The sequence below is a fragment of the Oryctolagus cuniculus genome, chromosome 9, assembly GCF_051225735.1.
Source record: "Oryctolagus cuniculus isolate XC-2025 breed Fujian yellow rabbit chromosome 9, ASM5122573v1, whole genome shotgun sequence".
Taxonomy (NCBI): Eukaryota; Metazoa; Chordata; class Mammalia; order Lagomorpha; family Leporidae; genus Oryctolagus; species Oryctolagus cuniculus.
This window is the reverse complement of record NC_142875.1, coordinates 73,161,169-73,185,336: the sequence shown is the minus strand read 5'-3', so window position 1 is coordinate 73,185,336 and position 24,168 is coordinate 73,161,169. Positions and strand designations below refer to the sequence as shown.

At 45.2% G+C, this 24,168-nt stretch overlaps 1 protein-coding gene across 5 annotated transcripts in view; it reads right to left on the bottom strand.

The window, feature by feature from the left end:
• The window catches only part of LOC127487179 (uncharacterized), a 274,077-nt gene that overhangs the window by 17,981 nt on the left and 231,928 nt on the right, over positions 1-24,168 (bottom strand). For 4 of the 5 annotated variants that reach the window (XR_016212916.1, XR_016212917.1, XM_089303674.1 and 1 more), the window contains one exon: positions 5,841-5,948. The gene's annotated coding sequence lies outside the window, so the exon portion shown is untranslated. Of the gene's footprint in view, positions 1-5,840; positions 5,949-15,294; positions 15,400-24,168 lie in introns of those variants that run through there. The other variant, XR_007913720.3, reaches the window with a different exon arrangement.

Sequence of the window (24,168 nt, the reverse complement as noted above, 5' to 3'; positions counted from 1 at the left end):
CAGCGCAGGGTTTAGTGTCGTTCCTCCGTGAAGAGGGGGAGCGACAGGCTTGCCTTCAAGAAGTGCTGACTTCATTTTCTAAGCTGACTCCCTTTTCCACAGGACGTTTTTGTAAGACATTGCATTAACACGCTTGACAACATTCATGTGCATCTTGATAGCTGTGTAACTTTGCAAGACCCCTTGAGCTCACCAACTTTCCATTTCCTTATATAGAAAAGTCTGCATGTATGTCAACTCTTGCTTCAGAAGGTCTCCGGACATTTAGTTTGAAAATAGCCATAGGGAATTCTAAACAAATTGTGAGGTGGGGCATTTGATTAATTTAGGGCTTTTTGTTTTGGGATGTAGGGGGTGAGTATTGGATTACTTTGGTTTCATAGACACTTTCTAATGGACAGTATTGCTAAAGGAAAAGATTGGGTTTTATTGGGAGCTGTACTACAGTAAGGGGCAAGCTCATTTTTACATGTTCTCCACCTATGGGTACACAAGCAAAGCAGGTCTTATGTGTAACATGTGATAGATAAGGGAGAGGACTTTCAGAGCTGGAGTGAGCTGCTTCAGTCACATCCTGCATGGGCAGGATTCACAGGACTGGCATTCAACTTCTGAGGCAGTTCTCTTTAGAAGTCAGAAAGACAAATACATGAGAAATAATAAAAATAATAAATTTAAAAGGATACTAAGTAGTGTGTGTGTAAAACACATGAGTGCAGACACAATTCTGTATTTACGAAATAAGTGAACCACAGCAATCACAAGAAACTTTTAAATTTAGCTTCAAAAAGAGTTGAAATCATGTTTCATGTACTAGCTTTGGTGAATGCATCTGTCAGGGCTCTGTTACAAGAACTAGAAACTGTCCTAGCTACTTTAACAGAAAGGATTTAACACAGGGTATCCAGTGCTCACAAAATTACCAGAAGGGCTAGAAGGTTAGGTGTAAGGTAGGATCTCCAGGAATGACTTCCTATACCAGGCCACTACACTGGCCTGTGAAAGAGCTGCTCCTTGTACCCCAATCAGAGGGTGAGAGGGCCACAAGAACAGTGGGGTTCCAGAACACAAGCCCAGGGTGTGAGATCTGGAAGCCCACAGCGTGCTGCTTAGTTGCTTCTGTATTCACATGAAGCTGCTCCCTAGACAATAAAGCTTTGCTTTAATATCTCGATTGTCAGCAGCAGCAGCCACACCCTTTCCAAATCTCACGTTGGTACATATTATCGGGGAGCTTGCCTTGCATCCATGACCCTGGATACAAGGTATTCTGTCTGGGAAATTCATAGTTGCCAAGTGTCAAAATATTGTAGCTAAGAGTAAGTTCTGAAACACTGACAGTGTCTCCAAGATGGATTAGAAAAAGAATTCTTGAGTTGTGCTTTAAAGGCAGACATCACAGGTAATCTGCATCCAGGCAGCATGTGCGGCTGCCTAAGCTGTGCCCTCCTCAGAGCAGGGAGACAGTGCATGTCTCGGGTTGTGCATTAGTCACAGACACTGAGATCAGAATGGCCACTCCTGAAGTTGCCCAATGCACAGCCTGCGCCGGCCTTCTCAAGGGGCATCTGCCTCAGAGCAGGGCTTGGCTATGACTCTCTCATGGATAGAAACTCACCTATAGGACTGGATTAGGAAGTACCTTAGAAAAATGCACACACTGTGGATGATATAGCACCCAGGGGAGTGAGGCAGGGGGAAGGTCAAACAGCAGGCAAGACTACTTGAGGGACTCACAGCCATAGTATCTGCCCAGAGAAGTAGGTTGGACATTGTCATCAAGCTCTCTTAATTAGTTTAGCACCAATATTTTATGATCTAAGAAAGTGAAAATCAATTAGGCTATACTGAAAAGTCTTTAAGCTACTTCATATTTTGTAAATACATAATTGTGTCTCTACTCATATGTTTTATACACATACTATTAGTATCCTTTTAAATTTATTATTTTTGTTATTTCTCACTTATCAGTTTTTCTGACTTTTCTCTCCAGCTAAACACAGAATATTGTTCTGGGTACTGGCTTTTCCTACTTCAAGAAAAACATTGAGAAACTGGAATATGTACAGAAGTGAGCAATTAAAACAGGGTCAGTCTGGACCCAGCAGCATGGGTGTAACGCGTTACAACACTACGACGATTAGCCTTGGATGAGAAGGCAGTGGGAGAGGAAATGGCCATTTTCACATGTCCAAAGTGCCATCATCCCAGAAGAGGGAGTCAGTTCTCTCTGTGGGGCTCCAGAGGGAGGATTTTGGATAAACGACTAAAAGTTGTAGAAAAGAAATCAGACTGCACACAACCGGTAGATCTGGCAGCAAATGAACCAAGCTACTCACAGAGGTATCCCCTGGGATACAAGATAGCATCTCTAATCAGGCTCACCACTTGGTCACTTGTACCTGCTGCACAGATTGATTTGATCTCCCACTGGACTTGAAGCAGCACAAGGACACGAATCACACATTTTCCTCCCTGTGTTCTCAATTCATCCCACTGGGCAAGACATGTGATAGGTACTCCAATACAATCTTGATGAAAACCTGCAGAGATGAACAGAGCCAAGGGCCACCAATGACATCAGCAGGGAAGAGAGATATCGGCAGCCAGATAGCTGGCTCAGAGCACAAGACTTAATGATTCTGAGGGGCCCTGGTACCTATTCTATGGCTTTAGAGACAGCAAGTGCACTGTGTAAATCCAATAAAGAGAGATGCCTAGGGGAAGCTCCCGGTCTGCTAGGTGCATGAGTTCCAGGTGGAAGCTGTTGGGCATAAGTGTGACTAGGCAGGTGTGGACACAGAGACTATCATGTTTTCTAAGCATCCATGAACAGTGGTCAAAAAGGCTATTTATTTTGGACAAAGGACAATGACAGATCAGCTTGTATGTATAGAAGATCTTTTGTTTCCAGATCTCCAAACATCCTCTGCATGTGACCTCACTCCATCCTACCTGTTCCCTGGGAAGAAGAAAGCAGGTGGACACTATTGAAGGCACACCTGCCTGTTTTGACAGACTGTAGAATGGCTCTTCTCTGGCCAGCAGCCACCTTACCAACCAAGAAGGGACTGTCTTTCAACTTTGGTGACATCACAGAATTATTTGAAACCGTATCAGTCCCGGTTCCTTGATACTTGTGACTCACTGGCTAATATTGAAATACACATCGCTAATCGCAAATTAGTAACTTGTGACTCAGTATTTGAATGAATCAGTGAGGCCAAATGAAACCCAAGACAATAGTGTGTCCTTTTGATTCAGCACAAGGTGTTGAAATGTGCCTGTCCCCTACCTTAATGACCTCCCAGGCACCCTTCTCACCAACTCCCTGCAAGGTCCAGGGTTATCACACCATACACTGCCACTAAAGTGCACAGCCCATCATCTGTCAGTCAGCACTCACCTGTCACCTACATCTAACACTGCTGGACTGAAACTGCTGGTCCCTGCCCAGGATTCCATGCCTGTCACTCCGGCACATGCACCTCTCTAGGCTTAGTTCTGTGACAACAACAGGACTGGCTCCCTCTCCTAGACCAGTCTGTCGAACACCTCAGGGTCCAGCTTGCAACCTTCCTTTCTTACAGTAGCTCGAGTGTATTTCAAGTAACTGGCTCTGGGCTGCATATTCATGGGTTCAGATGAGCAAGATTTCTCTGTTGATTCACAGGAAGAGTATTCATATCTCTGACTTCCTGTTTTTGATGAACGTAGTAAAAGAAAAGGAAGGCACACACACACACACACACACGCACACGCATATGATCGATCCCAAATGGCAACTTATAAAAGAGCAAATAAAAGCTGCACCCTAGTTAAGGACCTTACACTTCAAGTCAAGGCAGCAGGGACCAACATGATGCATGGCTCATGTTGGAGCAGTCACTGTTCTTGGGACACAGGACGTGACCATTTTCAGGAGAGGAAGTGAAGAAGGGTGTCTTCAACTGAAACTCCAACAGATAAAATGTGTGCAAATGGCCTGTGTGGAGCTGGAGAGCTCTAACTCCTGCTCCAGCTTTCTAAACACCAACCTACCAAGCTATGTTATTCGATTCTAAGAACTGATTGGAAGACCTTGGTCATGTTCAAGAGTGGCCTGGGGATGAAAATGCAAAAGCCTATTCCTACTCAGACCTTCAGGCTGAAACAGCAGACATCTGCACAACATCAGTTGGCCATGGAAGCCCAGGCATTAGTGAGCAAGGCAATCATTCTATGGTCTATGTAAGCACACTGCATAGACTGAGTAGGTAGCTTTTGATAAAGGGGATGAACCCTGCACGGCCAGGGTGGAGGCTGAAGAAATCCATATCCCAGCACACCTGTTCTCCTTTTAGGTTTGGATTGGGAGATGCAATAGTGCTATCCATTCAGGTGTGCCTGACCTACAAGGCTGTGCAATGTTTCTCCTTAGAGTTCTGACCACATCAGAAATGCCAGGATATTTAAATAAGTGAGCCCCCCACACAGAGGTTCAATAAGTAAGCCACTCCTTCTCTTTGAGAAGACATCATAATAAGGCTATTAAGAACATGACCTTTGGCAATGACATTTCAGCTGTGCTATTTATCAGCCAGGCAGCCTTGAGTAAATTACTATAGCAAGGAAGCTGTGGGGCCAGCATTGTGGCACAGTGGTTTAAGCCCACACTGGCATCCCATATGACCATTGGTTTGAGTCCTGGATACTCCACTTCTGATCAAGCTTCCTGCTAATGCACTTGGTAAGACAGCAGAAGATGGCCCAAGTATTTGGGCTCCTGACATCTACATGGGAGACCCAGATGGAGTTCCTGGCTCTTGGCTTTGGCCTGGCCCGTACCTGGCTATTGCAGACATTTGAGGAGTGACCCAGTGGATGGAAGATCAATCTCTCTCCCTCTCTGTCCCTGTCTCTCTCTCTGTCTCCTCCTGACCCCAGTCACTTTGCCTTACAAATAAATATGCAATTTTTTTTTTTTAAAAAACAAAACACAAGGAAGACCTCCGGCCACACATACACTACTGGATTCCTGAGATAAATTATATTAACATAAGACAAAACCCAGGCCATAGTATGTGCTCAATATGTCAGGCAATACGTTTATACCATGACTTGATTAACTGTCTCAGGCTGGGTTCATGTGACATTATTTCACCATCTATCTCCATGTATTAGGTGATTTGTTTTCGATTGCCTACACACTGGCACATGACTACCATGGGGCAAGTGCTATTTCTTGTTTCTGAATTCTTAGCATAGCATGGGGATCAGCATCTAGGGAGTATTTTTTAAAAGATTTATTCATTTATTTGAAAGGAAGCTACAGAAAAGAGAAGGAGAGACAGGGAGAGATCCTCCATCTGCTGGTTCACCTCACAAATGGCTGCAAACACTGGGTCTGGGCCAGGGTGAAGCCAAGAGCCAGGAGCTTCTTCTGGGTTTCCCATGTGGGTGCAAACGCCAAGTACTTGGTCATTCTCTGCTGCTTTCTCAGGCACATTAGCAGGAGCTGGATTGAAAGTGGAGCCGGATTGAAAGTGGGACTCGAACCAGCACCCATAAGGGATGCCCACATTGCAGGGGGCGGCTTTACCCGCTATGCCATAATACCAGCCCCATCTAGGGACTATGGAAGAAATGAACATAGCTTAGCATGTTTGGTACGCAGATTTCTGCTCATGCAGCCAACACAAGACCCCTTTTATTCTGAATCTTAGTCTTAGGAACCTGCAGAAAGTCACCTTCTACTATGAAGCTTGGGTACAATATTTCTTGACTCCTGGGACCCTGACTCAGGTACTCCAAATCAGAGCAATGGAGGAAGCTGATGGACATTAAAGCTTAACACAAACCTCAGGTGATTCCAACATCCACTGAAGACTGAGACCCACTGGGTGGGGCAAACCGCCCCTGGTTTGGACTGCATGCAGCAAGCACAGGTCCACGGACGCAGGCAGCCTCTGAAACAGAAAGGCAGAGTTTCCTTTCCGACTTCTGCAAGTAAAAGAAAGCAGCAAATCTCACACCTGCAAGACAAAGAGTGTCACCCTGGGTCTCAGCAGATGACACCTGCGTGGAGAGAGTCACGCGATGGGCTTCTCTTCCAGTGCAAGGGAACAGAGCACTTCCTTTCTCAAACTCTGTCAGCTCTGTTAAACCAACAACCCCTCCCAGAGAGTCCAGGGGCCTGGCTTCCTGGCCAGTCATGTGTGGAAAAGGAGGGGCCACCCACAGAGGCATTTCCTGTGCCCCTACTACGCGGCAGTCTCTGTCCCAGGCCCTCAGTGAAGGATAAAGCCTGCCGGAAAAGGATGAGTTCACATCACTTGAATGTACTCAAGCTTAAAATCATATACCCTCGGGGGAAATTCTTTTTATCTTTTCTGAAGAGCACAGGAGGTTAAAATAAGAACCTACCAGTTAATAGCTGCATTACAGGCTATGTTTCCATTAAAACAAGGGGGATTTATACCTGCCAGCCAGGGGCACAGGCGTGTAAAATACATCATTAAAGTGACTGAGGCCTCATGCTCCGTGCAGAGGAATCACCACAGCAACAGTGATTGGAGACTTGGAAAATGCACCATGTCAATTTCCTAGGCTCTCATTAAGTTCTCAGCTGAGTTTTTCCCTAAATTGTTTTGGCCCACAGCAATGCAGTGGAGAGCCACTGGCAACGCAGAACGCGTGACAAGAGACTGACAACATATGTTTTTGTGTCAGCACCATGTGCCCACCCAGCTCTGAGAGATGTCCAGAGAAACATCTGGACAACAGGCACCTTGGACTGGGAGTGTGCCAACTGTGCCACGTGGACCTAGTCACAAAAAGCCTGAATGCTCACTCGGGGCACAAATAGCCCTTTGCTCTGTCTTCCAAACAGTCCAGCTAAGAGCGAGGAAGCCAAGGGCCCAAGGCAGTTCTGTGCCAACAGCAGAGGCCACAGCACTGCTCTCAGCTACCTTTTTTAGGAGGACCCAAGAACTCACCCAATATCCACCCTACAGAGAGGGTTCCTGGTAGAAGATCCAAGATCTTCCAGTTTCCTTTGAGCAAGAAGGTAGCATGAAACAAGTAGTCATCTTGAAGGATTCTGCTGAATCCAGAGTGCCAGGTTGGGACTAGAATGGGAACTGATCAGTAACAAGGTGATTTTGGCCAGCGCCACGGCTCTCTAGGCTAATCCTCCGCCTGCGGCACCGGCACACCAGATTCTAGTCCCAGTTGGGGCGCTGGATTCTGTCCTGGTTGCTTCTCTTCCAGTCCAGCTCGCTACTGTGGCCCGGGAGTGCAGTGGAGGATGGCCCAAGTGCTTGGGCCCTGCACCCACATGGGAGACCAGGAGGAAGCACGTGGCTCCTGGCTTTGGATCGGCGCAACGCGCTGGCCACAGCACACCGGCCATAGTGGCCATTTGGGGGGTGAACCAACGGAAGGAAGACCTTTCTCTCTCTCTCTCTCTCTCATTGTCTAACTCTACCTGTCAAAAAAAAGGTGATTTTGTCAGTGCCGATTCTGCAAGGATTAGTTCTCACTTACCAACTAGAGAGTGACTCAGGCTTTCCTCGTCTCCTTCCTATAAGCAACTTTTTGAACTTGTCATCATCTCCTTCAATAAAGGTCTAGGAGAAGGAGAATTCTTTTGAGCTTCCAGGAACTAACTCTGAATAAAGATTTGAGAAGGAAGATTTAAACGGCCTCATAAATGAGGTGTGGGTTTCATGCACCCACACTTCCTGGAATAGATATTTGTGTAATGAACACTGACTGTAGAGTCTACCCCTCTGCTTCCTCCACGAGGTGGCTCCTTTAGCAAGTGGCATAATTTTGGTTCAGGTGCCCCTTTCATCTGGGTCTCTATCTCCCTCCAAGACCTGTGTTATAATTGTCTCAGTGTCTGACACCCACTAGACTTAGGTGCATAAGAGAAAGGACTATGGATTATTTTGTCACTAGTGCAGTGTCTGGATGCAGTTAGAAATCAATAAAAATCTGGCATGGGCATTTGGCACAGTGGTTGTTGTTTGGGAGGTCCACATCCCATATTTGAGTGCCTGGTTCAAGTTCTGGGTCCTCTACTTCTAATTCAGCTTCCTGTTAATGCATGCCCTGAAAGACAGCAAATGATGGCCCAGGTACTTGGGTCCCTGCCACCTGTATGAGATATTTAGGTGGAATTCTGGGCTCCTGGCTTCAGCCTGGCCCAGCCCCCCAGTGTGGGTATTTGGAGACTGAACTAGCATATGGAGATCTCTCTTAGTTTTGCTTTCTGCCTTTCAAGTAAAATGAAAATAAATAAACTTAAAAAGCAGTAAATATTTGTTGCATAAGTGATTGAATGAAGAGAATGACTGATATATAACAAAAAACAGGACCAAAATACTTGCCCATTTTACCCTGTTCAGGTGTTTATTTTAAATATAGCCCATTGCAAACATCTGTGAATAATAAGACAGAAGGCAGGTATGAAGACAAAAGGAGCACCAAGTCTCCACCTTCTGGGATTCGTCGGAATGTGTACAACTTTAATGTGGACTGACCCTTTCAACATGGCTTTAACCTTCTTCAGTGTGTTTTCATGTGCTTTATTTTGATTCATCTTTAGTAACCCTCTGAAGGATAGCAAGCTGGTATTATTGTCTCCAGTTAATAGATAAAATAGGGGCTGGCGCTGTGGCATAGCAGGTAAAGCTTCTGGCTGCAGTGCTGGCATCCCATAAGGGCACCGGTTCGAGACCCAGCTGCTCCACTTCTGATCCAGCTCTCTGCTGTGGCCCAGGAAAGCAATAGAAGATGGCCCAAGTGCTTGGTCCCCTGCACCCACGTGGGAGACCCAAAAGAAGCTCCTGGCTCCTGGCTTTGGATTGGCCCAGCTCTGGCTGTTGCGGCCAACTGGTGAGTGAACCAGTGGATGGAAGACCTCTCTCTCTCTCTCTCTCTCTTTCTCTCTCTGCCTCTCCTTCTCTCTCTGTGTAACTCTGACTTTCAGATAAATGAATCTTAAAAAAAAAAAAGATAAAATAATGGAGGAAGAAAAGCTTGAGACCATACCCCAAGAAACCTTGTGCATGGGTGGTAGAGTCAGGATTCGAAGTGCTTTGGTTGTCCCTTGATCTCATCAGCCCGCTGAGATCAAGAACAACAGGGGCTGCTGCCAGGAGATGGAGGACTCGAGGAATAAACTGAGGAAGGGCCTCACAGGAGGCAGCAATCTACACATCAGTCATAAGCATCCTCATGAGACACCCACTGGGGGCTAACAACTCCCATCACTGCACCTCTTGTTGCTGCCATTCTCTGCCCCAAATTCAAGTCCTTGAGGCCTCTCATCTGCCATCTCTGACACTCCCATCCATTCTTCTTGTTTCCATCATGAGATTGGCCCCACCGCTGCCTCTCTGCCTGTCTACCCACCCATGTCTCCGGATCCATGTCAAATAACTGGAAGCCACCCCATGTTTCCCCGTCTCTTGCACCCCTTTCGCCTTTACTTCCTCACACATCCTGGAGACACTCTTTCATCATGTTCTTGCCCAATCCTCTAATCTTTCTCCTCCTTCACTTCATGTTCCTTCCTTCCTGGAAAGAAAAAAAAAAAAAAAACCTCATTCTCATTATTTCGCTTCTTGCTGCCTTTCTATCCATAGAAAACCCACACCAATGTGAGGGGGCAAAGGTAGGACTTGTTACAAACTCCTGTCTCCCCTCTCAGTTGAGCCCTTCAGGCACCCAGATCCCTAACCCCTTCCTTCTCCCGTTTCCCACAGCTGTGAGCTGCACTTCCACCTGTCCCCAGATCTCTTTACGTCCACCCCTCCACTCCCTGTCCAAGTCCAGTAAGAACTGGGAGGCCATCATTTAAGCAAATTCCATTTCTACAGAGAGCGTCTTCCTATACAGTGGACCAGGCCTCCTTCCTTAAGCCTTCTCCTCGGGCAGATTCTGGGAAGCCGCCTTCTTCCAACTTTCCTGCCACCTTACTGACTGCCTCTGCAGCCTCCTGTTCTCGCTCCTCTCCTCCTCCCTCTCCCCTCTCTCTAGGCAACTCAATCCACCCTCATGGATTTGAATTTTTCTTGTGACTACCAAATTAACATCTTCACCCTGCTCTATCTTCTACACACATCCATTTGTATATTCCATTTGCGTGTCAAGCTTCACATATTCAAACAAGTTCTGATTTGCCTCCTAAAATCTGCCCTTCCACAGAGTTCCCCAACTGACTAACTGGCACCACCATCCACACCAATGATCCAAAAATAAATCTGGGGTCACCCCTTATGCCTCCCTTTTCTTCAGTCCCCATATCTAATCTATTGACAATCCTTTTGAGAATACCCACACTCCCCCACCCATAAAATTTACATTCAATTAATTAATTTATCTGTTTCTACAATCACTGTTATGATTACAACTACTGGTATCTCTCATTTAGACAAAAAGAGACTCCTCCGTGGCTTCCCACACCCCTAATCCTCTCTTCCTGCGTGCTCTCCACACAGTAGCTAGCCTGAGTTTCTAAACAAGTCTATTCTCTACTCAGCACCTTTGAGGGCTTCCTTTTGTACTTAAAAGAGAATCCAAACACCCTTCCATGGATGCCCTTGCAACACAGACCATCCAGGACACACCATACTCTCCGAGCATCCCACATTGCCCTGCCCCCTGCACACACAGACCAGTTGCACTGGATATGTGATGGTTCCTTGGTTTGTTTTTTTTTTTTTTTAAGATTTATTTATTTATTTGAAAGTCAGAGTTACACAGAGAGAGGAGAGCAGAGAGAGAGAGAAAGGTCTTCCATCCACTGGTTCACTCCCCAGTTGGCTGCAATGGTCAGAGCTGCGCCCATCAGAAGCCAGGAGCCAGGAGCTTCCCTGGGTCTCCCACCAGTGCAGGGGCACAAGGACTGGGGCCATTTATTGTGAATGGTTCTAGTAGAAGCAAAGCTGCCTTCCCCGACAGAGGTTTTGTACTTGCTGTTTGGCCTACCTGGAACTGTCTTGCCTGGTTCTTCACACAGCTGTTTCCTATCTTGTCGGTTTCTTCCTCAATTCCATTCCTCATCACAGTCAAATTCCTTAGCATAATGCACAAGGCCCTTCCTGATCTGACTCCCATTACTCCCCTAAGTGTCCCTACACTCAAGATTTGAAAAGCAATTTGTCATTTCCCAAAGGGTTGTATCTGCAAGCTGGGCCTTCACTGAAGATGTGCCCTTCCCCACCTTGCCATCTGGGTCAGACTCTCAGTCAGCTCCCTTGGAGACGTCCCAGGTGGAGCTCCTCTTCATTCGCACCTCTTTGACAGCACCTCTTGCTCCGTCCTGTTGCTGCTGCAGTGTCTGTCCAACTCCCTGACCAGAGTGGCCCAATCAGAGCTGTATCTTAATCTCATTTGTCTCCAGATCCCACACACTTATCACAAGAACTGGCCACTGCAAACCCTGTTTACTCATACTTATCTTTCAGACCCAGCTTAAAATCACATCCTTGTCCTCACTCTCTGTATCTCCCTTTTTCTGTCTGTAAATCTGCCTCTCAAATAAATAAATAAATCTTTTAAAAAAAAAAATCACATCCTTGGATGATTTCATTGACTTTACCTGGTGGACATGCTGTTTTCCCATGTTTCCTAACTGTTCTTTCCTCGTCACTCTTGTCACCCTCTGGAACAGTTTAATTATTCACCTGTCTCTTCACGAGGTAGGAATCCCACCTGTTGTATCCCTAGTTTTAGAATGGTGCCTAGCACACAGCTAATACTCTATAAGCCTTTGATACATGAATGAACAGATGAGAAAGTATATGTCAACCTACAGGAGCATCTGCTTGGCATAGCAGAGGCCCAGGGACGTTTGTGTGGTGGTCCTGATGAAGCGTGAGCAAATGCAAGAACAGGAATCCTATTTATATAAACCATGCCAAGACACTCCCATCTGGAGGCAAGGGAAGATTAGGTGCCATGGTGACTGACAGAGCTCTTTTTCCATTCTCTGCCATGTCTGTGGCCAAGTGCAAAATGATTGAGGAAAAGAATTCACCACACTAAGTTATTCAGTGGAGAAGTGAGGCTGATTCAGAGGTCAAGGCAGCGGTGTACTTTTCCCCCTGGTTCCCCAGCGGTATTTAATTACCACCATTATTAATTCATAGCACTTCTCCTTTAAAATAATATAGTGCCAAAATAATGCTCCGTAAACATGTGAAAATTGGAAGTAGAAATTATTTACCAGATTCTACTTGCCAGAACTCTTCAATGGAAACTGATCTGAAGCTGAGTTTTCTGCAACCACATTGCCCACTCACAAACCAGCCCGTGGAAACAGAATGAGCTGCAGGCCCTCCTGCATTCCTAATGGTACTCAGAACTCCTTCCCTCCAGCTCCTTTGATCTGAGAATCTTTATCTTGAAGCACTTTATATACAGTCATTAATTTTCACAGCACTCCTATGAAGAAGATTCTGTTACTTCCATTAAACCATAAAGTAAACTGAGAAGTCAAATTAACAAATTTGCCCACTCAGGAAATGAGTGGCCTGACTGGGTTCAGACACAGCAGCTCAGATTTCTGAGGCCTTTCAGCCAACTGCCACCCTTATATTTCCTAGCTTCATGTAGTAGGTACCACCTTGGGATTCTCAGTCTGTACAACCTGGGTTCAAGTCTGAACTCTGCAATTTCTTTAAATAAAACATCATTAACTGGCTACAGAATAATAGGAACACTTGCTTCATAAAGTTGCTGTGAGGATTAAATATGAAATATAGATAGAATACATAGACTCTAGAGCAGATAAACAACTATGTTATTATTATTATACACACCTGGAGGGGTATAGTACTCATTCAACCCCCTGCCATCATCCTTTCCTCATCACATCAAAAATGAGCAAGCTACACCAACAGCTGTGAGTTTAGCTCTGCTGTAAGGCACATATATTTGCAGACGTGGTCTGCTATGGGAGTATTAGCACACCTGAACCTTTCCTAGAGAACTGCTACATTAATAATTATCCGATGATTCATTCACACATCCTTCCAGTCATCTTTCCAAGCACTCATCTACTCAACCATCCACTCATTCATCCACCTGTCCACCCATCCATTCATTCATCCATCCATCCATCCATCAACCCCATTCCTTGTGCTTAGTGCACACAAAAGTACCTACTACGTGTCAGCCTTTGCTGAGTGCTATGGATATACAAAGATGGTTAAAGCATAGTCCTTGCCCACTGAGCTATAAATCCAGACAATTAAAAGAAATCATAAAGTAAAATGGAATGTAAAAAGGATCTTAAGAAGAGCTATTGGAAGTGAATGAAGGGAGTTGCCACATGGACAGAGTAGTGAATGAAAAGCCATGAGATCTTTAGTTTAGTTTGGGCTTTACTATTAATCTTCCTAGGCTTCAGTTTCCCCACATATACAATGAGGAGGCAGAAGTGGAAGGTTTGACAGACCCTTTCAACTCTTAACATTTCAATCCCTCTGCCTCTGGGCAAGAGAAGTTGGCATTAAAACTGAGCACTGAGTAACAGTATTCAGGAAAAGGGAATGACACAAGGAAGTTCACAAGGATAGAAAGACATGGAATGTTAATAGAATTGTAAGGGATACATTTAACTACAGGAAATGGCAGGGGATCATGTCTTAAGAGTTAGATTCAGAAAACATTATGAAAGACTTTATTTCTAGGCTAAGGAATGTATATGTGTGTTTGTGTCTGTACATGCTTGTGCATCTATGTAGGATGTGATGGGAACAGGGAATATTTTTGAAAAGTAGGCTAGAGAATGGAAAGGATAATAATGGAAGCAGGGAGGCCAGGCAAAATGGTTTGATATCACTACAGATAGACAATAACCAACTCTGAATTAAAGCAGCAGTTAGTGTGTAAAGGAGAAGAGCTGGAGAACATTTAGAGGCACAATCTACAGGGCTAAATTACACATCTAGAATGGGAGAAAGTAGTTGGAGATGACGCGGGAGACTTGATGTTAATGATGGAAAAGCACCTACAGCATCTATCAAACACTGCCCTGGGAATACCCCAGTGAGCAGGGCAGGGGTGGACCCCGCCTTTGTGTGACTTGCAGTACCAATAAACTGTGAGAAGAATCTCCATTCATATAAGAAATGACATTTTATTTCAACTAGCATTTACCGAGTGCCTACTACAGCCAAAACTAAGTTGGGAAAATCCACCCCTGTCAGGAGGAAATAAAGAGAAATGGTATTTCACCCTAACTGGCATGCCATGTGCTACCAAGATCCAGAAGGAATCAGCAGGATTAACCCAAGGCAGGAAAGAGCAGGTTGGAGAAATTAATTACAACTGAGCAAGAGGTAAGCTTCCCTGCCTCAGGGCGTGATACTGAGTACTTTACATACTATTCATTTAACTCCCCCAAATTGTTTTTGCCTGGTATTATTATCATCATGTGGTTGATGTTGTTGTTACTTGAGAGGCAGAGGGACAGACAGACTTTTCCATCCAGTGGTTCACTCTTTAAATGGCTGCAACAGCCATGACTGGACTAAGCAAACACTGGGAACCAGGAACACAACCTAGGTTTTCCACATGGATGGCAGGAATCCAGTCATTTGAGCCATCACCTGTTGCCTCCAATGGTGTATATCATCAGGAAGCTAGAATTCAAGAACTGGACCCAAGTACTCTTATACAGGATGCAGGATCTTAACCACTAGGCCAAACTCCTGCCCTTGGCACCGCATTACAGAGAAGAAACTGAGGCGTAGGAGCTAAGCAACCTGTTCAAAATGAAAGCATAGCCCTCTTTTCTGAGATGTCCACCCCCTTAGATAGATAATGGGACAAGCACTCTAAAATTGAGTAAATTCCTGATACCATTGCAAAAACAGAGGTTGTAAAAATGTGAGACCAAACAGTGAGATAGACACATACTCAAATTCTGAGCATTCTTGATTTTTCACCCCTAAAGATGATCCATTCGTGATTTAAAGGTAACATCATCACATCCAGGGAGGCCTGTAATTCAAGCAGCTCCATGATTAAGAAACGTCTAATAGAATAAGGTTTAAAACACAGCCAGCCCTCTTCCTCCCACACTCATGCTAGGAGCACAATATCTGTCACAGATTTTCTCCCAGTGACTTGTACCCACATTGTCCCTTTTCAGACACAGCTCTCAGCAGGCTTCTCTCCTACATCCACGCCAGTGAATGTGTAGGCAAACACTCCCAAGACAGGAAAGAAAACTTGAGGTATAGAGGAGATTCTCTGGGTGGTAGCACTGACTAGCGTTAGCTCACACCTCACCTCCAAAAACAGTTCCTTCCACAGCCACAAGTCCAGACACCCCATGAGAGCACCAAGTCCATTACTTTCTCACTGTTCTAAAAGGAGACAGCCCACTTGTGCCTGAGTCCTTCCAAGGAAACAAAAGAGAAACAGCAAATCAGCTCCCTGGAGCAAAGGTGCACAATTTAAATGGTTGCACAACCACAGTTGCAAACCAGGACACTGTGCAGTGGAAGAGGCTTAATTAGCCTGAACCAGGAGTCCAAGGTCAGATGATTCAGAACATTTCACAGCCCGGTTGTAACACTGGAGTTGCTAGGGGTCATCCTTCCCACCAGTGCTGGACCCCAAACCAGAGAGCATTTCCTTTTCTCCCACCCAGGCTTCATTTAAGAACACCAGAGGGGTGTGTGTGTGCTGCGGGGATGGGGATGGAGTTGCCCCTGTCCTTTAGAAGTCCAAGGCTGTTGTGTGCATGTGTGTGTCTGTGGGTGTACTACCGAGAGACAGTGTGTGTGTGTGTGTGTGTGTGTGTTCTGAAGGCATTCTATGCCCTAATCAAAGAAGTTCATAAAAGAGAAAAATCGAGTTAAATGGCATCATTTATATTTAGTGGCACCATTTTAAGTGTCCTGGGGGTGGGCCCCATAGTTTTTGCATTTATTTACCTATTCATTCACTAGTTCAGTCAGACTTTGAAGGTCTCCATTCAACCTGGGGCCACATGGCAGGAAGCAGACCCATAAAGTCCCACCTTTTCTCTTATCAGTTTCTATTGTTACTGTAACCGATGACCACACATCTGGTTTCTCCAAGCAATACAGATACTGTGCAGTCCATAGGTCACAGTCCAAAATAGGCGTCCTAGGGTGAAAATCCAGGTGAGGGCAGGGCTGCGTTCGTTCTCAAGATGCCAGGGAAGAACCTGTTTCTTGCCCTCCCCAACTTCCAGAGCCCCTGGCCTTCCCCAGTTCTGGTTCTTTCCTCTCGTCCCTTCCTCTATATTCAAACCAAGTCTTTCTGACACGGCCATCTCTCTGATTCTCATCTCTTCTGTTTCCCTCTTCCTTTTACAAAGATCAGCCAGGACACTCTCAGCATCTCAAAGTCCCAGACTGGATCACACTGACAAAGTCCCATTTGCCATGTATATGGCATAATATTCTATTGCACATATTTCCAAAATACAAAGTGATGTACCCCCAGGTTCTAGGCACTAGTACTTGACCACCTCTGGGGGCCATAATTCTGCTTCCCAGACAGTCCCAGTCTCAGTAGTTTCATTTTTAAATTTCTGATGGAAACTCAACTTTATTTTAGCTGATTGCTTCTCATTAGACTCTTAACATTATATTTTAAGTTCCTCCTACCATTAACAGGTGCATTCATTACCAGAAGTCTCCTTCAGAGACACCCTGTCCAAAAAACTAATTATTACTTAAGACATGTTTGTCTCACTTTTGATTGTCAACTAAGTGTGAGCATTAGAGTTAATAGCCACGGACTTCTAAGGCCCTGACTTTTCTCCTAAATGGGTTCCCTGGGCCAGGCCCAAGAGGGCACCTATTCAGTTGGCTTCCTGCTCACAGTTGAACTGTGTCTCTTGTTTGGCTCCCAGCATATCCCCAGGGCTTACGTGCGCCTGGCCTGCTGAATCAAGCAACTCAGATCAGCCATTTTCCCTTTTGGACTCATTTCCACTCCAGGGATGGAGTTGTACTGAGCCCGAGTATGTAACCTCTACATGAATCATTGGCACAGTAATGTGGCCACCCTGCAAAGACATCCACATCCTGACCCCCAGAACCTGCGAATATGTCACCTTACATGGCAGAGGAGACTTTGCAGGTGTAACTGAGGTCAAGGACCTTGATTTGGGGACAAGGCCAGGTTTTACACAGGTGTACCCAATGTCTTGACAATGGTCCTTCAAAGGGGAAAATCCTTTCCCAGCTTCAGAGAACTGGAAAGACACAGCAGGGTAAGCAGGGCTTCATGTCTGCTTGCTGGTTGTGAGCTGTAGCAGGCCAAGTGCAAGGGCCAACAGAGATCTGTAAGAGCTGGAAAGGGATTCTCTGCAGGAGCCCCCACAAAGGAACACAGCCCAGCCAGCACCTGACTTAGCCACGTGAGACCCTTGTCAGACTTCGGACCTACAGAACGGTGAGGTCATAAATCCATAGTGTTTTAAACCACTAAACTTTGGCAATGGGTTACAGTGGTGATATAAAGTTCATACAATGTGCATTCTTTCTCAGTCCATGCTCATGATTTAAGCCCTCAGTGTGGGTGTGACTCAGAGTCATTAGTGGAATGGCAACACCTTCCTCCAGATCATTATTAGCCAGAATTCAAATTAGCCTGAGGCCTGGTAGGAACCTCTGCAGAACTCTCCCTGAGAATGCCTTGGGCTAAAACACACATGAGGTATCAATAGTTACCTTGCATTTCCTGGGACTGATTGTGTATCTGAGCCAATCTGTGCCCTTCCTGGCAGAAATGACAGTGGGCAGGTTTCATCCTACAAGGAAGTTGACCTTCCCTGCCCTTCCTGCTGGTGTGGCACCAGTGCTTCCCCAGCCCCAACTCTGTGCCAGCACCTGTCCCCTGAAGCATGCATGTATACACACTTATATACCTACACACAGAGACACACTCACACACATGCACACACCTAGGTACAGGTACACACAAGTACATGCACAGGCTCACATACATACACACATAACCACAGAAACACACACTTTTCCATTCTGTGAAAAAAACTCTTTCTGAGATTTTGAATATTTGATCCCCAGTGCTCCACTGTCTATTGCCCCAAGGCCTATGAATCTCTCCAATTCTAAGTGCTTCATTGTGTTATAAAACACTGGATACAGAAGAAACAGTGGGTTGGACCCATCAGTTGTCAAGTTTTACATAAGCTTACACTGAGCTTTTTTCTTCTAAGGAATGCCAAGAATTCATGAGTTTTTGACAGTAAATCTTTGAAGATGCTAGCAGGTATCAGGTGCACTCCCAAATGCACAAACATTTGGCCAAATTAGAAGAAGCACTTTGGGTTACATACTTTGAGTTCTCAAGATGATCTGTTTGAGGGTCTGAAGGTTATTTAATCATCACTCATTCTTCCATCCTATGTGCCTGACACGATTTCAGGTGCTGAATGTACAGTGGAGGCTCTGGTGCGGGTTAGAGCTGAAGATACAGATTCGAAAGCCATTGCTGATCCTTAGTATTTAAAGCCTTGGGATTTCACCATCCCCTGGGACAGCCCACGCAAATGAAGAACAGATACAGGGCCCAGTACAGGATTGCAGACACTCCAGAACTTGAAGTACTTAAGAACATAGAAGGCTTTGTGGGAGGAAGAAAATCAGCAGAATGTGGTATCATACAAGTCCAAATAGAAAAGCATTTCAAGAGAAAAGAAAGTGGTTAGTAGTACTAAATGCTGTGGGAGGTCAAGTAGAACAACAACAACAAAAGTAGACTAGTGATCATCAGGGGTTTTCGTTCAATTGTTTCGTTGGTTGGTTGGTTGGTTTTCAGCTGAGAATCAGAGGGCATTCCTATCTACTGGCTTACTCCTCAAATGCCAGCAATGGTAGGTTCAGGGCTCTGGCCAGGGCTAGGAGCCAGAAACTCAATCCAGGTCTCTTGAGTGAGTGATAGAGGCCCAACTACTTGACCATCACTGCTACCTCCCAGGGTCTGCATTACTAGGAAGTTGTTGTTGGGAGTCAGAGCCAGGAATTGAACTCAAGCACTCTGATGTGTTATGTAGGCATCTTAACTACAAGGCTACACACTTGTTCCTGATCATAAACTCTAACAACACAAAGGTAATGCTTACATGAGCAACTGGAAGACACTGGTGTATTTGTCAGCTTTTCATTACTATGACAAAGTACCAGAGGCAACTTAACTTTATAAAGAGGTCTATCTAGTTCATTGTTTTGGAGGTTCAAATCCAAGATCAGGCAGCTCCATTGGTTGGGCATCTAGTAAAGGCTCCAGATGGCTACAGCAGGGCATGTGTAGAGGTCACATAGATAATTAGGAGTTAGAGAGAGGTTGGGATCAAACCCAGGCTTTTATAACAATCATCTTGTGAGAACTTCATTCCAACTGCATACCCCAATGACCTAAAGATTTCTCATTAGATCCACCTCCCAAACATCATAATTGGATTGTTTCTACCTTCATATTACCATTAACTCATGACTTTGGGGTTTAAATGTCTGCATGAGTTCAGGGGTCAACTCATAGTCAAACCATAGCCGATGGGAAGCAAGTCATGTGGGTTAGTGAGAGGATGTGAGATCATGCTTGAAACAACACTTTCAATGAGTTGCTATAAAGAGCAGGAGACAAACGGAGTAGCACCTGGAGGATGATATAGGGGCCACAGCCAAGGATTATTTTTAAGTGGATACACTAGTGATAATAGTAATAAGCCAATAGAAATGGGGGAACTGCTGAGACACCAAATGAAATGAATGATCACAAGGAAGAAGGCCAGGAACCGAAGCATGGGAACAAAGGGCAGACCTAGGACAGAACAGAAAGTGGGCCAGTGAAGATGAGTGCAGACGTAGGTATGTTGCTGGATTCTGCAAAGTGAACACTGCTTCCTGTCTAATTCATTCTCTTTTCTTAAAGAATAGTAGGCGAGTTTGTCATTAGACTTTGGAGGATCATTGGTGTGTGAGCTAGTAGAAAGACTATTGCCATCAGTGAAGATGATAACCAAGATCCTGGCCTGGGAATCCAGTATAGACACTGATGATTTTTTTTTAAATCACTTATCATGTTGGTGAATGTATTTCTTGGCTTTTAAGCAGGAAGGATAATTACTGTATTGATCAAAGGTTGCAGGATTCATCCTTGAGACTTTTGCTTCTGGAAATAGGGCTAATCAGAGATAACTAAAACACTAAAAAATTTAAAATGTTTTGAAATATATGGTGTAGCTAGCTAAAGTAAGACAGCTCTGAGAGGCTAGAACCAATAAGAAGGCTTGAATTCAAGGAGGTAAACCGCAGTTAGAGCAGCCATTGGCCTGTGCTGCCTGCAGACTTCTGAGTACCCAGATCCTGGACTCCTAACATGCTGAATGCCTGCAAGACAGGAAACTATGCCTGGGCTAGAGAGAAGTCAGATCAAATCCTGTCCTCCCTTCCCCTCCAAAAAAGCCCTCAATTGGGAAACACTCTCAATAAGTAAACTCAAAAAAATCAAAACTATCTGATTGAGAGAGCAGGATAATTTGTCTTACCCTGGCTCTTGATGGAGGGAAAAAAATAGCCTCAGAGAATATATAACTATCAGATGGTAAGAGCTTGGGTCTAGAATTTACTGCAAAAATGTAAACCAAAAATTCAGTTAAAGAAGAGACAACTTCCACCCAGGTCTCAGAGCATTCCTGCAGTGAAGTTCCAAGTAACTGAACTGGATATTTAGTGCCATAGAAAAGATGTCAGTATAAGATAACTGAGTTCCACATCACAGTACTTGGGCTTGATTCTGGGCTCCAGCTCCTTGATCCTGCTGATGCAGAATTCCTGAGAGGCAGCAGTAATGATTCAAGTAAGTAGGTTCCTGTCACCCAAGCAGGGATCCTGGTTTGTGTTGGCATCCCGGATCCTGGCTCAGGCTCTGACCCAGCCCTGACAGTTGTGGGCATCTGGGGAGTGAACCAGAAATGGGAGGTCATACTTTCTCCCCTTCTTTCTCTCCTCTGTCTTTCCGCCTCTCAAACAAGTAAGTTTTGAGTTTTGTTTTGTTTTGTTTTGTTTTGACAGGCAGAGTTAGACAGTGAGAGAGAGACACAGAGAGAAAGGTCTTCCTTTTCCGTTGGTTCACCCCCCAAATGGCTGCCATGGCCGGCGCATTGCGCTGATCCGAAGCCAGGAGCCAGGTGCTTCTCCTGGTCTCCCATGCGGGTGCAGGGTCCAAGCACCTGGACCATCCTCCACTGCCCTTCTGGGCCACAGCAGAGAGCTGGCATGGAAGAGAGGCAACCGGGACAGAATCCGGCGCCCCAACCAGGACTAGAACCCGGGGTGCAGGCGCTGCAGGCGGAGGATTAGCCTAGCGAGCCGCGGCACTGGCCACAAATAAGTTTTTAAAGAGTTCTAAATAATAGGTGTTGAGACAGATAGACAGAAAGAGATCCCAAAACATGAAGGAAAAGAAGCTATCATAAGAAGTGGCAATAGAGGCCGGCGCTGCGGCTCACTAGGCTAATCCTCCGCCTTGCGGCGCCGGCACACTAGGTTCTAGTCCCAGTCGGGGCGCCGGATTCTGTCCCAGTTGCCCCTCTTCCAGTCCAGCTCTCTGCTGTGGCCCAGAAGGTTAGTGGAGGATGGCCCAAGTACTTGGGCCCTGCACCCACATGGGAGACCAGGAGAAGCACCTGGCTCCTGGCTTCGGATCAGCGCAATGCGCCGGCCGTGGCAGCCATTTGGGGGGTGAACCAACGGAAAAGGAAGACCTTTCTCTCTGTGTCTCTCTCTCACTGTCTAACTCTGCCTGTCAAAACAAAACAAAACAAAACTCAAAACTTACTTGTTTGAGAGGCGGAAAGACAGAGGAGAGAAAGAAGGGGAGAAAGTATGACCTCCCATTTCTGGTTCACTCCCCAGATGCCCCCAGGAGAAGCACCTGGCTCCTGGCTTCGGATCAGCGCAACGCGCCGGCCGTGGCAGCCATTTGGGGGGTGAACCAACGGAAAAGGAAGACCTTTCTCTCTGTGTCTCTCTCTCACTGTCCACTCTGCCTGTCAAAAAAAAAAAAAAAAAAAAAGAAGTAGCAATATAGCAATAGAAACAACAACTGGCAAAAATCAGACCAGTAAGAACACAGAAAACAGGATTATTGGAGGGGAATACAAAATATTTGCTTGTTTAACATGTTCAAAAAATGGAAGGCAGCAAGATGAAAACCTTCTAGAGATCTGCTTATAGTTAACCATAATATGTTGTACACTTGATATTTCAAAGCCTCAAGAAAGATTGTATCCAAAAGTTGGTAGAGAAATAAGAGATTGTCATGTGTACTCAGACAGATTTTGATGAAAAGAGGGGTGAGAAATTTGAGAAACAAAAGGTAAAGTAACTAGTCAGAACTGAAGAGAAAATTGGTGACTTCAAGATCAACCTGAAGAAACGAACAAAAGTGTGTAACAGGCAGCAAAGAGATGGAAAATGGGAAAGAGATTATGAGGCAGGAGGGGTGGAGGGGGAAGTTCTTATCTCCAAAGGAAGCAGGAAGGAGACAACGGAGGGGACGGAGAGGGGGGTGCACGATGAGGCTGGAGACTTCCCAGAGCGGACTCGTGACCGTGCTCCTGTGAGTCACACAGCCCAGGGGACACCAGTGCTCCCAAGGGAATCCCACCCAGACACGTCCCAGTGGGACTGCAGAATCCACAGGGATACAGAAGCAGCTCCCAGACTCAAAGACAGCCTTCTACTGAGAACATCAGCCCAACAGCTGGCCCGCAGACAGCAACTACAGGCAGGCCATGCCTATCCACACAGCAGCATTCTCTTTCAAATATGAGGGTAAATGAACATATTCGTAAATAAGAAAACCCTAAAGACTCTTACCAACAAACATGGGTAAGCAGCTTCTAAAGGCTGAATTTCACACTTTATGTTTCTGTGTGGGAGCAAACTGTTGAAATACTTACTTAAGGTATACTAAGCTGATCTTCTGTATATTAAGATAATCGAAAAAGAATCTTGATGTGAATGGAAGGGGAGAGGGAGTGGGAAAGGGGAGGGTTGTGGGTGGGAGGGACGGTATGGGGGGGGAAGCCATTGTAACACATGAGTCGTACTTTGGAAATTTATATTCATTAAATAAAAGATTTAAAAAAAAAAAAAAAGGCTGAATTTCAGAAAGGAGAAAATGATCTCAGAAATGATTCCCTAGGAGAAGTAAGTAGCAAGGAAAATAATACATGTGCACGTAAAAATGTTAAGGTCCTAAATGGCAACAATAATGTCCAACATGTGAAGAGAAAATAAAACAGAGAGGAAGAAAATAGCAGTGAGTCAGAAATGGGGAGCTGCACGAGTTCTCTCAGTGCTGAGAACATCACCATTTTCAGAAGGATCGTTGGGATCCAGCAGCTTCTACCTCACTTCAGTTTCTGATAGGTTGCTCAAAGCTTTAATGCTTGCATTTTCTATGAACTGAATTTCCTAATTGTGGCACTTTGCTGCAAGCCTAGAGCATTTAAGGAGCTAAACCAAGTGCAGCACACCCAGAAACTCCCACAATTTTGCTTTTCTCCATTTCCATCTCCATTTAATTTCCAAGAGTGATGAGATAAGTGCAATGACAGCAGTCTAAATGGTTGTATATTTTGCCTAAAATGCCCTGAAATCATTCTGAGTTATTATGTAAATACCCAAATCTGCTCATTATGTCGTTATGAGGGGAAGGGGGCCCAACAGTCCCCCTGCCAGTGCTGTTTCTTAAGATGAGATCATTAGAAAAGGATTAGTGGTGTAATGTCTGAGGGGCTTAAACAATAATTTGAGTCTTTCAGATGTGCACAAGGTAACTTTAAATAAATTCCAGGGTTTTTCTGATGATAGACCTCAGCTGAATCATAGCTGCCTTTAAAGAAATGATAGTCGGGTGAAGTAATTTTTAATGCAGAACTTGACACATCACAGGCCCTTAGTACATGGTCGCTACCACGATTTTCAGTAGATACAAAATGAACACAAGAAGTATGGCCTTCACCATGGATCAGTGGTCTCAGAAGCCTGGATTTGCAACAGTGATTTGTAACTCACCAAGGCCACAAAACCAAGGCACAGAGAGGTTTCATGATCAGCATGTTTAGAGGGCGCTTAGTATATGCTGGCA